Source organism: Podarcis erhardii (assembly GCF_964252035.2).
Source record: "Podarcis erhardii genome assembly, chromosome: 7".
NCBI lineage: Eukaryota > Metazoa > Chordata > Lepidosauria > Squamata > Lacertidae > Podarcis > Podarcis erhardii.
The window spans coordinates 84,239,010-84,248,734 of NC_138511.1; positions in this window are offsets into that span (position 1 = coordinate 84,239,010).

The window sequence follows — 9,725 nt, forward strand, 5'->3', positions numbered from 1 at the left end:
ATATTAGCGCTGCCTGCTGCAGCATCACAGCGGGTGCTCATGTTGCCGCTGCAAGTTATTATGACCCTTGCAAGTCGGTTATTTGAAAAATAAAAAAAAAGTTTCCCATCTGTGGATTGGAATGCAAGCAGAGTAGCATGATTCATACATTCTGTGTATGATTTTCCTCTGTCAATGCTCCCATCCACTTATGTCTGCCAGGGTCAAAGATGTGAAGCTGCCGTCTTAGCCTCTTCTTGGCTCCAGAGGAAGAAGGAACAACATGAGGCTATTTTGGGCCCAGAAATAATTGTTGATGTTGTTTATTTTTCTGGAAATATATATATACTGTTGCTTCACAACAGCTCACCATGCTGAGCGCCACTTTCACAATAGGTAAACTGCTGTACGTCCCGATACACCCTCCCTTCTTCCAGATGTTACTGAGAGTATATCCCACTTCTAAGATCTCTGCCTACTGCTACCGGTCCCACAATCTGACCGGGAAACTCTCCTGGTGGGAGCAGAGGAACTAGACTCTTTTCACTGAATCTGCAATTGTTGCTTTAAAAAGCTATTTAGCCAAAGCCTTCCCCCTCATCCCAGACCACCGGTACAAACTAAAGCCAAACAAGGCATTTTAGAATATCATTTAAACAACCTTAAAATGTCAATGACTTCCATTCTTCTCTTTCCATGCCATAAATCCCTGTATATTTTATATAAACTAAACCATTCAGTATTCCATTATTACACCCATCAAAACTTATTTACACTGCTGAATTTATCTTAATGCTGCCCACGTTTTCAAATATACACAATTTCCCCCCATATACTCAATAAACATTTTCCAATCTTCTTTAAACTTATGTTCTTCTTGTTATCTTATTCTATATGTTAGGTCCGCAAGCTGCCCATATTCCATCAGTTTAAGTTGGCATTCTTCTTTAGTTGGGACTTCACTGATTTTTGGGCTAGCAAAACACAGGCCGCAGTAGAGGCAAACATAAACAACCTTTTTTGACACCTGAGAATTTCTGTCTCGATTATTCCTAACGAAAAGGACTCTGGTTTTTTTTGGGGGGGGAGTACTTTTTAAACATTTTTTTCAATTCATTATGAATTATTTCCCAATACTCTTTTTACCCTTTTGCAGGTCCACCTCATATGATAGAACATAAAGGTAAAGGTAAAGGGACCCCTGACCATTAGGTCCAGTCGTGACCGACTCTGGGGTTGTGGCGCTCATCTCACTTTATTGGCTGAGGAAGCCGGCATACAGCTTCCGGGTCATGTGGCCAGCATGACGAAGCCGCTTCTGGCAAACCAGAGCAGTGCACGGAAAGAGCGTCTACCTTCCCGCTGGAGTGGTACCTATTTATCTACTTGCACTTTGGCGTGCTTTGGAACTGCTAGGTTGGCAGGAACAGGGACCGAGCAACAGGAGCTCACCCCGTCGCAGGGATCCGAACCACCGACCTTCTGATCGGCAAGTCCTAGGCTCTGTGGTTTAACCCACAGCACCACCTGCATCCCATGATAGAACATACCCTCTGTCTAATTGCATCTCCAGCACTTATCTGATGCACACAAGCATACTTTCTTTTGCTCAGGAGCGTTCCCCGCAAAAACCTGCTCTTTAAAGTAGAATCGGAGCAAAGGACAACCGACCGAAAACCTAATTTGCCATTTGTTGCACTACAGCTATAAATAGTAAGTTTTTGTGGGGAAAACTCTAGAGGGGAGTGGGGGGAGGAGGAGTGTGGCAACTGTGCCTGGAAAGAGCAGGGCAAAAGATATGTGTGGATAAGCCCTAAGTCATCCCCCAGCAGTGGGCCAGAGAAGCGAATGAGAATCATAGAATCATAGAGTTAGAAGGGACCCCTGTGGTCATCTAGTCCAACCCCCTGCAATGCAGGGGTCTCAGCCAAAACATCCATGGCAGATGGCCAGGCAACTTCTGCTTAAAAAGTTCCAAGGAGGGAGAGTCCACAACTGCCTGAGGGAGAGCCGTTCCACTTCCAAACAGCTCTTACAGTCAGAAAGTTTTTCCTGACGTTTAGTCGGAGTCTCCTTTCTCGTAATTTGAAGCCATGGGTTCGAGTCCTACCCTCCAGAGCAGGAGAAAAGAACTTTGCTTCACCGTCCATGTGGCAGCCCGTGAGATATTTGAAGATGGCTCTCCTATCTCCCCTCATTCTCCTCTTTTCCAGGCTAAACATTCCCAGCTCCTTCAACATAGCTGTCAACATTTCCCCCTTTTTTAAGGGAAATTCCCTTATTCTGAAAAGGATTCCTTGCAAGAAAAGGGAAAAGTAGACAGCTATGTCCTACAACAGTTCCGCATATGGCTTAGTTCCCAGACCCTTGACCATCTCCGTCGCCGCCCTCTGCCCACCTTCCAGCTTGTCAACACCCTTCTTAAACTGTGGCGCCCAGAACTGGACACAGTATTCAGGTGTGGTCATATGATTCTATGAGTCTATGAAAGGTGCCAACCCTAGGAATTCGATTTGAAGCAGGAAGAAGGAGTTGCGAAACAGCAGTTAGGAATGGCCACCTCTCCTTGCAGAACGCAAGCCCAATTTAGCAGCGTAAATAGACTGTGCCTTCTTGGCACCTGCTGCAGATGTGCCTGTCAAGAAGGTCAGCAGGGACCACAGCCTTGAACCTGCTCCCTCCGGGTCCCAGCCAGAGGCCCAGGGCTCCACTGGCAACGTGGTGATGCCACAGGCGGCAGCCTTGCAGAAATAGCCCACATCCCACCTCCGCTGCCTCCTTGCCTCTTTGTTTACCACGAACCTCCCCAGAACCAAAAACTAAAAATAAAATAAAATTCAAAAGCTTCTGAATTCACCCGGCTGCTCCTTGCAGCCAAGCTTCTGTTTACAGTTCAGATGCTTGAACCGAAATCCGGCCCTGGCAACGGAAGGAAACTCCCCTCGTGTGTTTACAACGAGGGATATTGGCAAGAGCTGCAGGAGCCTGGGATTTTTCAGCCAGGAGGGGCGCACATTGCGCATGAATGAAGGCGAAAAGGCTCCGAGGCTTGGAGGCTTGCACACTTGAAACACTGCGTCCAGTTTCTGGCTGCCGTACCTCCGAAAGGATATCGCAGAGCTGAAGAAAGAAGGCTCCGGAAAGGGCCGCCAAAACTATCGAGGGGATGGAGCAGCTCCTCTGCAAGTCAAGGCTGCAACATTTCACAGAATCACTTGTGGAGTTGGAAGGGACCACGAGGGTCATCTAGCCCAACCCTGTGCAATGCAGGAGTCATTTGCCCAATGTGGGACTCGAACCCACGACCCGAGATTAAGAGTCTTCTGCTCTGCCGACGGAGCTATCCAAATAATGTGCTCTCTAATTCTAAAACTTGGGTCCATGCAGTGACACTGAGGGCTCAGCCACGCTGCCACTTGTCCCATGATTTCTAGGCACAGATCTGAGAGGTTTTCATTTCATCTTGCCTCCAAATCGGAATAATAATAACAGCAACAACAACAACAACAACAATAATAATTTATACCTCGCACATCTGGCTGGGTTTCCCCAGCCACTCCGGGCAGCTTCCAGCAAAATATTAAAATATAATAATTCATCAAATATTAAAAGCTTCCCTAAACAGGGCTGCCTTCAGATGTCTTCTAAAAGTCTGGTAGTTGTTCTTCTCTTTGACATCTGGTGGGAGGGCGTTCCACCGGGTGGGTGCCACTACCGAGAAGGCCCTCTGCCTAGTTCCATGTAACCTCACTTCTCGCAGGGAGGGAACCACCAGAAGGCCCTCGGCTCTGGACCTCAGTGTCCAGACTAAACGATGGGGGTGGAGATGCTCCTTCAGGTATACTGGGCCGAGGCCGTTTAGGGCTTTCAAGGTCAGCACCAACACTTTGAATTGTGTTCAGAAACGTACTGGGAGCCAATGTAGGTCTTTCAGGACTGGTGTTATGTGGACAAACATCAACTCACAGAAAAAACGATTGCTGGTGATTCTGATTCAGGAACCAACAGCAAATTTTCCCGGGGAAAGAGTTGGGACAAAGCAAAAACCTCTTTGGCCTGCACCTAGAAAGCAGGGAACAAGCAGCAGTGTGGATGACCAAAATGTCAGGAGATTCAGGACAGACCCCCAAAAGCACTTCTTCCTACAATGCATTGTTTGTTCCCACGAGATGCAGCGACTGCCAACTTTGAAAGGTATTTAGACAAATGAATGGACTACTAGCGTGATGCTCCAAATACCAGCGGATGGGACTCACTAAAGGAGGGCCGCTGTGCTCAGGCTTCCCAAGAACACCTGTTTGTCCACAGGATGCTGGACCGGGTGAGCCTTTGGTCCAATGCAGAGGGACTCTTTGTACCTACTGCCCAGCTGTGGAAGGAGATTGCCTCCGAGCGTGTGCAGAGTGCATCCCTCATTCCTGCCATCACGAGCCCCATCCGATTCCCACCTATTAAGGAGGCTGGTAAGACTGAAAGCCTAGGATTTAACCAATTGTCTCTCCGCTCTTTGGACAGATTAGTGCAGATTCTCTGAGTTGCTTCCATTCCCTACTGAGAGCTGCGGTGTATGCCCTCCATCATGGATCTGATGAAAATAGGAACATCCTGACATACCCTTCCAACATTTCTCCAGTGAAAATAGGGACGTCCTAAGGAAAAGCGAGGGACGCAGGTGGCGCTGTGGGTTAAACCACAGAGCCTAGGGCTTGCTGATCAGAAGGTCAGTGGTTCGAATCCCCGTGACAGGGTGAGCTCCCGTACTTCTGTCTCAGCTCCTGCCCACCTAGCATAGAATCATAGAATCATAGAATCATAGAATCATAGAATCATAGAATCATAGAATCATAGAATCATAGAATCATAGAATCATAGAGTTGGAAGAGACCACAAGGGCCATCGAGTCCAACCCCCTGCCAAGCAGGAAACACCATCAGAGCACTCCTGACATATGGTTGTCAAGCCTCTGCTTAAAGACCTCCAAAGAAGGAGACTCCACTACACTCCTTGGCAGCAAATTCCACTGTCGAACAGCTCTTACTGTCAGGAAGCAGTTCGAAAGCATGTCAAATTGCAAGTAGATAAATAGGTACCACTCCGGTGGGAAGGTAAATGGCGTTTCCGTGCGCTGCTCTGGTTCGCCAGAAGCAGCTTAGTCATGCTGGCCACATGACCCGGAAGCTGTACGCCGGCTCCCTCGGCCAATAAAGCAAGATGAGCGCCGCAACCCCAGAGTCGGCCACAACTGGACCTAATGGTCAGGGGTTCCTTTACCTTTACCTTTAAGGAAAAGCAGGACATTCTGGGATCAAGTCAAGAACCGGGACGGCTTCTGTAAATCTGGTAAATAGGATGGTGCTCTGAAAAGACTGCCTTCGGGACTGTGTTTTCGGTAGGAAATGTGCCTTTTCTGGCTTCTGCCTCGATGTCCCATCCCCGAGAGCATGGAAGGGGACAGGCTTGCTGGCTACCCCCTCTGACCCACTGACCCTATCGTTCCAGCTGACCTGTTGCAGGCCTGCTGAGCCCAGCTGCCTGACTAAGCCTGGAAGGGAGCAAGATCTGCATCCAGGCGTTTGCTGCTGGCAGCAGAGGGAAGGCAGTGAACTCTCCTTGCTCTGTCTACTGAGCATCCTGTGCGGGGGCTGGTACCACAGAGCGCTTGGAAATTGCCTCCGCGAAGGCAAACAGCCCTGGCTCCGGAGGCCGAGGAGAGGTCCGGGGAATCTGGCTCCGAACATCTCTGCTGCTCTCGGTGCCCAGCCAAACTCTGGCTGTGTGCACACCCAATATTTAAAGCGCATTTGCTCCCCCCCCCTACGCCCCCAAAAGAAGAATCCTGGGAACTGTAGTGTCTTGAGGGTGCTGGGAACCGTAGCTCGGTAGGGAGTAAACTGCTGTTCTCAGAATTCTTTGCAAGGGGGAGGAGATGTGCTTTGAATTTAGAATGTGCTCTCTTGGGTGTATACAAGCAAGGAGGGGAGTTTCCTCTGCTCCGGATGATCCATAATCACCAGCTTTCATTTTTTAAAAAAGAAAGTTTCTGGCATTTGTAGAAACTGAGATACGAGGCAAAAATGCACAGGCAGTGTTCTTCCCCTATCTAGCCCCTATCCATCTCCTTTCTGTAAAGTCTCCCCCTCCATCGGTACCCCTTTTATTTTAACAAATGTCCATCACTCAGCCCTCCCCTTGGTCATTCTCCTTGACCACTTAGCTTTCTTTCTCTCTGGCTATCCACCTGCCGCAGTGGTCTGCAACCAGGTTAAAAGGTTTCTGGAGTTCCTGGGAAGCTGGTCAGGGGTTTCCTCGGGGAGATGGCGGGCAGGCGGACCTCCCTGAAAGTCTGCTTGCTGCTGGGTGCATTGCAGGACTTCATTCTCAGCTCACACATAGTCCTGACCAATAGTCAGCCCTGTGTAAGAACTGTTTGTATGCCCTCTGCAACTGGTGGAGATTTCTCTGTAGACAAGCTGACATGGAAAGCATGCGATTTGGGTTGAACCACAGAGCCTAGGGCTTGCCGAACAGAAGGTCGGCGGTTCAAATCCCCGCGACAGGGTGAGATCTCATTGCTCGGTCCCTGCTCCTGCCAACCTAGCAGTTCGAAAGCATGTAAAAGTGCAAGTAGATAAATAGGTACCGCTCCGGCGGGAAGGTAAACGGTGTTTCCGTGCGCTGCTCTGGTTCGCCAGAAGCAGCTTAGTCATGCTGGCCACATGACCCGGAAGCTGTACGCCGGCTCCCTCGGCCAGTAAAGCGAGATGAGCGCCGCAACCCCACAGTCGGCCACGACTGGACCTAATGGTCAGGGGTCCCTTTAGCTTTACCTTTAATCCAATTGTCTGTCCATACACAATAATAGAATAGAATAGAATAAGATCCATCTATCCCAACCCGCGCAATGCAGGAATAAGCAGGTGGATCGATCCTGCAACCTTGACATTATCAGCACCACGCTCTAACCAACCAAGCGAAGCAGGCTGGATGTTCAGAGGGCTTCACATATATCATTTCGTTAAGGAGACAGTTCAGTCAGTAGAGCACGAGACACTTAATCCCAGGGTCGTGGGTTCAAGATGCATGCTGGGCAAAAAGATTCCTGCATCTTAGGGGGTTGGACTAGATGACGCTCACGGTCCCTTCTGACTGTACAATTCTACGGTTCTAAGGTAGATCGGCACTCCCACATTGTCCGACGCTTGTGGAGCTCCAGTGTAGAGGCAGGACACCCATTCAGGGTCTTCAGAAGTTGAATGACCAAGTTATAAACACCTGGTGCCGGCGCTTCTCACCAGAGCCAGCTGCATCCCACAACTGGCCTAGGGTCTCTGCTTTGTGTTGTTGTTGTAGTGTATAGTAACAAACAGGAAGCTTCCACAAGGTCACCACGGAGCAGCTCCGGTCTCCATGGTCTACTGCCAAGAACGTGACACTCGTAAATATTAACGCTGCGGCATCAGGGGAATGCAACCCCGTCCATTGGGCTTGGAGCCACGGAGCCTGGGAGGCTGTAAGCTGGGAATGGTGGGTGGGATGGAGAGGCAACCGTCTAAGATGCAGAAGGCTCTGGGTCCACCTGAGAAAAGCTTTGGTGGAACCTCTACAAATGCTGAGAACTGCCCGGCTAGATCAGGCAAAAGATCTGTCCACCAAAACTCTGCTTTGATCCAGAGCCATCTCCACCTCCATCGTTCTGCCTGGACACTGAGGTCCAGCTTTGAGGGCCTTCCGGCGGTTCCCTCGCTGCAAGAAGCCAAGTTACAGGGAACCAGGCAGAGGGCCTTCTCGGTAGTGGCACCCGCCCTGTGGAACACCCTCCCACCAGACGTCAAAGAGAACAACAACTACCAGACTTTTAGAAGACATCTGAAGGCAGCCCTGTTTAGAGAAGCTTTTAATGTTTCATTGGTTATTATATTTTAATATTCTGTTGGAAGCCGCCCAGAGTGGCTGGGGAAACCCAGCCAGATGGGCGGGATATAAATTATCATCATCAGCATCTATCCACCCTGGGAACCTCGCAGGCAGGGCCCAAAAGGCAAAGCCTCCATTTCATTTGTCCCAATAACGGGTAAGAAAAGGATCTACTGCTTCTGTATTATACAGTTTCGCACAGGTAAATAGCCTTAGAATTTGTCCAGTCCTCTTTGTTCAAAGGTGTCAAAGACAGCGGCTGTGTTCCTCTTGGGGCAATGTTCTGTAAGACTGATAGACCCACAGAATTGTAGAGTTGGAGGGGACCACAAGGGTCATCTAGTCCAACCCCCTGCAATGCAGGAACCATTTGCTCGAACCCATGACCCTGAGATTAAGAGCCTCATGCTCTACCAACGGAGCTATACTTGTGTGCATGCGAAGCACCTAGTTTCCCCCGAAGCTGCCGCTGCTCTACTTTATTAGTTTATTAATCCACATTCTGGGATTTTTTTTGGGGGGGGGCAATTGATCTCAGTCCCCTCTCTTCCCCCTGACCCTAAAACCCCTTCTTAACTCTAAGATACCGGGAGGAACAGTCTAGCTGGTTAAAACTGGAAGGAAGGAGAAAGGAGCAGCTGGATTTTAGCTACAGCTGTAGGAAAGCAACGAACATTCCTCGCAGAACAAATCTTTGCAGTCTGGAGATCCAGGTGAGAAAAATTTTATTTAATATAACACTCAGAAATGACAGTGACATCCAATTTTCCCCCTCAAGCCCTGCAACAGCTGCCTCCCTCCCTCTACCCCCATGGCTAACTTGGCACGGAATGAGTGCATACATACCCTGCCCCCCCCCAAAAAAAACAAGAAATCCAGGAACCCCCTGAACATCCTCGTTCCTTGTGCAATCCCGAGGTGGTATCTGGGTATGTGCGATTCTTGCTTTCCATGCTGTTTTGTGTCTGCAAACGTTTCAGGGCAGTCACACTGCGTCATTTTCCATCTGTCCATGTCCTGTAACTTCCTACTGAAATCTCGTAACTTTTTAAGACCCCTTTTTTGTCCCGCTTCTGTTGCTCTAGAGATACCTAGCAGAACAGCTAATAAAAGTGGGAGGGTTTGTGGATGGCCCAGTCTAAATTCACTATTATTGTTCCAAAGACATGTTGCAGAATACAGTGAACCACAAAAAACAACAACACCTGTCTGGAGGTGCCTGCAGACTGTGTCGCCCATTTCTGTGCCATTCCCCCTTCCTTTCAGCTGGTAAGCCAGCAGTTGGCTGAGGAGCGAAGTAGCCAAAAGGCAGAGACCAGCAGCTAGAGGGAGAATTCACTCCCCATCGCCTGGCTATTCCTTGCCTGCTCCCACCTGTTGCAGATGTCTCTGTGCAGAACATATGAGAAAGGAGACAGAGGTCAGTGTCACAGCTGAGCAGAGAAGAGGCCTACCAATCGCCAGCCAGCGGTCAGGCGGAGGGAGGCGGGGTTGACCGATGTGTGGGCGGGGCTCTCTGAGAGTGGGCGGAGTTCCGCTCTGCCATCTTCCTGGGCATCCTTCAGGTGAGCTGGGCGTCGTCCGGCGACCCTGGCATTGTGCACTTTCGTACCGTCTGGAGGGCAGCAGTTCTGACCGACTGAAATCTTAACCCTGGCACCCTGCGCCCTTCACTGCTTTTGACTCATTTTGCATTCCTCGGCCAGAGCTAGACTTCCCCACCCTCTTGCAGAGAGTGTTTCGGATGCCCTGCCATGCCTTTCCTTCTGCCAGTGTTGGAAATTCAAGGGCCAGCTCATTTTTTCAACACATTCTTTATGGCAGGAAAATGA